Source organism: Falco punctatus, assembly GCF_963210335.1.
Source record: "Falco punctatus genome assembly, chromosome: 5".
NCBI classification, from domain to species: Eukaryota; Metazoa; Chordata; class Aves; order Falconiformes; family Falconidae; genus Falco; species Falco punctatus.
The window spans coordinates 39,537,691-39,543,730 of record NC_137584.1 but is presented as its reverse complement, the minus strand read 5'-3'; the positions used below and the strand labels follow the sequence as shown (position 1 = coordinate 39,543,730).

At 51.8% G+C, this 6,040-nt stretch overlaps 1 long non-coding RNA gene across 1 annotated transcript; it reads left to right on the top strand.

The window, feature by feature from the left end:
* Positions 1-66: 66 nt before the first annotated feature.
* Positions 67-642, top strand: LOC308064458. The gene is made up of 2 exons (XR_013928389.1): positions 67-409; positions 442-642. It is a non-coding gene; the product is annotated as an uncharacterized lncRNA (long non-coding RNA).
* The last annotated feature ends 5,398 nt before the right edge of the window (positions 643-6,040 follow it).

The following is a 6,040-nucleotide window of genomic DNA, read 5'->3' as shown; positions in this document are numbered from 1 at the left end:
CGGCGGTTGGGCGGTGCCGCGGCTCCGCGCCTGCGCGCTTGGGCGGGGGGCGGCCCCACGGGCGGCCCCGACGGCGCTACCGGCCGCCGCCCCGGCAGCCCCGGCAGGGGTGAGGTGGCCGCCGGTTCGCGCCTGGCCGGAGGCACTGAGGAGAAGGAAGGGCGGCCTTCCCCGCGTGTCCTGGCTTCACCGGTGCGGGCGGAACAGGCTTATTTCGGTGCGCACGGAAACGTGCCGTGCAAGAGCCCGGCAGTGCGAGATGCGCGTTAAACAACGCCGTGCGCGGGGGCGGGGCGGTGCCGCGCCGTGACCCGCGGCCCTGGCGCGTCCGGGGCCGCCTCCCCCGGAACACCGGTGCCCTGGAGCGGCCGGCCGGAGCCCCTGCCGCCCCGGGTGGGCCGTGGGCGCGGTGCGGGTGGGCCGGGCGGGGGGGTCACCCAGCTACCGGGCGGCAGCGCACCGGTGTGAACGGCCTGGGCGTGCCTCGAGTGAGGGACGTCTGCTGCGTCCCGCAGGCCGCCAGCGAGAAGCCAGGTGCTTTTCCAGCTACACGTGGGTGGGCTGGAAAGAAGTGGGAATAGCTGTAAAGGCCGCCTTCTGCGGGTAACCGTAATGCATATATTAACGTGGAGGTTTCCAGTATGGCTCTGTGTTGTCAACCTCTGCCCCCGGGAGCAGGGGTATGGTGGGGGCCGCCACGCTCCCCTGTGTCTTGGCTGCCTCGCCTGCTCGTTCCCAGTAGCACCGCAGCCATCACCCGCTCTGCTCCAGCACGGTCGCTCCACATAAGCCCTGTCCTGTGCTGTGCAGATGCTGAGCCCGCATGGCCTCTGTGGCTGGTCCTGCGCCCTGGCACGTGGCTCTGCCGTGTGACCAGCCCTCGGAGGAGCACCACAGCTCTGGCCAGGATGGTTTGCAGGGGGAACGAGGCTGGCAGCCAAGGGAAAAGGACCCAGTGATGGCAAGGTGTGCCCAGCCTGCTGCTTGTCTGCAGTGACAGCAGGCAGCAACGTGGGGCAGGGCGGGAGAGGAGCATGAGTGATAAGGGCAGAGTAACCTGCTGCTGTGTGAGTGAAACTTTTGATAAGAGTCAGGGCAGCAGAGGCCCCAGTGACGCCCTTCAGGACAGAAACCTTTCCCTACCTCTTCCTGGGGGAAGGTTTCCCCTCTCCGTGACAGGAGAGCTCCCACTCTGTTCCTGTCCCCACGCACACTTAAGAATCTTGTTTCCCACACACCGTGCACATTGGCTTTTAGGTGAAACACTTGGACCCAAACCATACCTTTCCAGCCTGATGACAAGCCATCAGCACCTCAGGAGGCTTTAGATCGAGGCCAGAATTCGGAATGGGAGAAACACTTGCAGACGTGTGTAAAAGTAGTCTAACACACCAAAATGGTGAGCTTAATGTGGCCCATACCTTGCAAGGAACTAAGCAGGGAGAATGTGTGTAAGGGAACAACATGACCATGACCCTCAGAACAGGGGAGGAGAAATGAGAAAAGGGATGGGGGCTGTGGGGTGTGTGCACAAAAATCATTTCCTAGCATGTGGCATGCCCAGTGGCCCCATGCCTACAGCTGCCAGGAGAAAGGGAGAGGCCCAGCTGGTCATGGCATCCCATCTGGAGCTTGCTGCCACCTGCTTGACTTGGATGCCTTGGGTGTTTTGTGGTTAAGATGGGCCAGAGGTAGTGAGTGGAGGTCCTTGGTGATACCTTCCTCCTCTGCAGCTCATCCAAAGGTGTCAACATGGGAGTGTCATTTAGTGGTGGCTCTGAACAGAACTGGTTGCCGGCAGGAACTGCTGTTCCCATGCCCCCCCTGCACCTGCCACCCCAGACCAAGAACTGCTTCCTGGAGGATGGTGCCAGTGACTATATTGATGGGGTCCTTTCTCTCTCCTCTTGCCTCCCTGGGGCCTCTCTTCTTCATCAGGGGACCCCACGGAATTGAGGAAAGCATGCCTGCCTACCCTGGAGGAGGAACCAAGGCAGTCTGTGGCTTACAACTGTGCGCCCCCAGCTTCCCGGGAGCAAAATTTTCTGCAGGACAGTGGGAGCACTAGGACAGACCCATCCCTGCCCTGACTTCTGCCTGTGAGGAACAGGGGAAATGAAGCTTTGAAGTATTCAGCCTACCAGGGCCTGGCAGGCTACATCCATACAGCTTGGACCCCAAGAAGCTCTCTCCCCTACAGCCTGTTTAGTTCTGCAGTAGCAGAATAGCTAGAAGCTCAAGGCAAATGGATACAGGGGGCAGGGAAGCAGAGCTGGTATTAGCTGGTGGGAGCAGAAACTAGCTTTTTTGGTTTTGCACTGAATGGAGGACAGAAAACCTACTGATGCTTCAGGTGCCTCTCAGGGAGGTCAGTGAGACCTTTTTAATACAGCATCCAGTGTACTTTGCGTCATGGCTGCATAATGCTAAGGGTTTTGCTTGCCTCACTGCTATTTGCTTGAACAGATGGATGGCAAAAATTACCCACAGTTTACTTTTGCTAGTTCCTCTGTTCCACAGAAATGCTGTGGGCTCATGCTTCTACTGGAAATGGCATGACAACAAATGTGTCAGAGCATGGCAGTCTCCTCCCCATGTCCTCCCAAGCAACAGACAACCCGCAGATTAATTCTTTGGACTCCCTACTAAAACCAAAGCTGTGCAAGCCATTCTGTATCTCCATAGTCTTCTCACAAAGCCCCAACCCAAGCGACTACTCAAGGTGCCATGTTTCATCTTCAAGGTGGTAACGCACAGTCAGAAGAAGCCTCAGGCGCAGGACCCCCTCCCCTCCTACTCATCCGTAGAAAGGCAGTACCTGTTTGTTCAAGCTGAATGCTGCCATGCTGATACCAGGAATTGCTGAGGTAGGGTGTGGTGGCGAGCAGGCCAGAGAGGTGCTGCTGATTGTGCCTTCACAAAAGTCTTCTGCAAGATTCAGGCGCGGGGGAGCTGGCTTGATGCCAGAGAGAACATTCACCTCTAGACTCGCCCTCATGGCAACCCCAGGACTCAGAGACATCCAAGCAGGCATTAGATTCCACCTGATCATCTGTTCAAGGCTTTTGTAACAGTAGCATGTCTCCTGTGCTACCTCCAACAAGCAGTTGTTGGGTTTTCAAAATCACAGCCACCTTCTTCAAGGCTTTAATTTTTATTTCTTTTATTAACTTTAACTAGATGCAGCCAAAAAAAATTAAGCCTAAAATTTAGAGTGATTTTCTGTATTGTTACAGTCCATGGAGAGAGAGTGGCACTTTCGGGGGAAGTTCTTCTCATCTAAGGCAGTTATTTTAGTAAGGGAGAGATTGCCTTCTGCTCTCTGGTGACTGTAGAGGAAACATAGATGACTAGGTTACACCAGACACCTAAGTTTCAGTCTGGTGAATTAGGGTGAGAAACCTCACCATTACTTCTTCTAAATCAAATGTAGGACCAGCCTTTATATGTAATTTCTCTTTACTTTTACAAAAATCTATGTACAGTGAGCATGATAGGACTGCTACTTCAAGCAATGGAAAGAGAGATTAGGTCCAGGCAGCCCAGAAGTAGCCCTCGAAAGTGATGGCATTGAAGTATTGCCAGTGATTTGTTACAAATGCATCTCAATTCCGAAGCATATCTGAGAGCAAAATATAAAAACAATTTTTAAAAGTTATTTTTGGTTTTTGTTTTTTCCCCCCAGTTTATAGATAGCTATAAATAGCTACAATTTAAATCTGGGTCTACCCTTCTGTCCTGCATGACTTTATGCAGGAGTGTTGGGCTCTGCCTTGGATTACTGGTGGCTTTCTGGTTGTACAGGGAATACAGACACGTAAGCACCTGGCAGAGAGCAAGCTGAAGCTGTGGTTTTGCTTCCGTGTGAGGAAGGGCACAGTCTGGCTGCTGTAAAGCAGAGAAGAGCAGCACAAACGTGGCGGCCTGAGCCGGGAGCAGTGCGGGGGGCTGGCTTGCACCTCCCAGCTGCCCGGGCTGCGCTGCCTGGCTGGCACCCACAGCCGCTTCACTCCTGAATGAGGCAAAGGGCTTTGTTTGCTTCCCTGCCATTTTCTTGAGCAGCAGGTTGGCACAGTCACCCCAAATCTATTTTTTCCTATTTCCTCTGCTCAACAGAAATTCTCTTAATTCTCTGCACTATCACGAAATACCACGAGACTGCCATTTACCTCGCCCTGAAAAACAGGCAGTTCAGAAGGCCTACGTTGTTCAATATTTCTGTACTGGTGAATTTTGGTTGATAAGGTGGTGGGATCAAAAAATTGTTCTGCTTGTCTAAAAAGTTCAAGTTCTTTTTCTGAACACAAGTCAAAATAGTCAAAACAAAGTATCATTTTGCCTTTAGCTGACAAACATACCACACTTGGAGCTAATCTCTGGTTTCATGATGAGGGCATTATGGATTTGCCAGCCTGTTTACTTCTGTATTCCTAAGGTGTGGTGTGGTGTGGTCTGCTCTTACAGATTTCACCGATTTTTGACCTCACTAGTTTGCACGTATCCACATCTAAATTTGAAGCTAGCAAGAAAATCTGCCAAGTAATGTTGCTTCCTGAAAAAATGCATGAATTCAGCCAAGTTGCTGAATTGATGAAGTCAATGGCAAAGTTTTAATACATATAACGCAGTGTCTGTACCCTTCAGTCTCATAGCTTTATCAGCTGCAAACCTGTAAAACATTACTCCTTAAAAATAAGAGTTCTGTGATTGCCTTTGTAACACTTTAGGGCTCTAATGTCCCATATCCCTCCTCACCTTTGCATTCTTCACCTTTGGAAATGGAATATTTGAATGAATGTTGCTGAAAGGTAAAAGCCAGGGATTACAAGTTGTCATGGTTTAACCCCAGCCAGCAACTAGGCACCAGCCACCAACTAGACACCAGTCAGCTGCTTGCTCACTCCCCCCTGGTGGGATGGGGGAGAGAAACAGAAGGGTAAAAGTGAGGAAACTCGTGGGTTGAGATGAAGACAGTTTAACAAGCAAAGCAAAAGCCACACGGACAAGCAAAGCAAAACAGGGAATTCGCTCCTTCCCACCGGCAGGCAGGTGTTCAGCCACCTCCAGGAAACCTGGGCTCCATCATGTGTGAGGTTAAGACAAACACCGTCACTCGAGCATCCTCTCCTTCCTTCTTCCCCCAGCTTTATATACTGAGTATGACATCACATGGCATGGACTATCCCTTGGGTCAGTGGGGATCAGCTGTCCCAACTGTGTCCCCCCCCAGCCCACTCACTGGTGGGGTGGGCTGAGAGGCAGAAAAGTGCTTGGCTCTGGGTGAGCCCCTTCAGCAGTAAGGAAAACACGTCTGCGTTACCAACACTGTTTCCAGCACAAATCCAAAACATAGCCAGTCCCATACAGGCTACTATGAAGAAAATTAACTCTATCCCAGCCAAAACTAGCACATAAGGAATGCTAAGTAAAGGATCTCTTGTGGAGTCCCACCAGGAGCATGGTAGAAAACTGAAAATAGAGGTGCTTCAGGGATTTGCCCATTCTACTGGGTAAGACCCAACCTCAATCCTGCTGCTGGGTGCAAGTATCTCACATTAAACAGAGCAGCAGCTTCTGAAGCCCCCTGAAAGGAAGGGAGCTCACCAGTGTGGATGAAAGCCCCTTGTGTCTTTTGAAAAGATCCCATGCTCCTGAAAATGCGGTTATGACCCTCCAACAAGTCTGCATCGCTGACAGCGACAGGCAATGGTGAACCAGACACAAGGAGCAAGGAAGCAGAATTACGCCTTAGTTCAGGAAACAACATCACTTGTAATTTGTTTGAGGCTTCCTGCACATCACCCAGAGTCACAGGCGCACCAGGCAGAACACACACTTGGCAGCTTTGTACAGCATCATGGTAATTGTTTCTATTGTGACTCAAACCATTCTAGATTTAGTCATCCCTTCTTCAGAGACGGAAAGTGATCTCACTTGTCGGTCTCTGATGTAGGGAGCTGAGGTACACAAAAACCAACTACAGAAATAAGAGCTGTTTCCTGGAGTGCCAGGCAGGCACCCAGTAGCTAGGTGTGTTTGT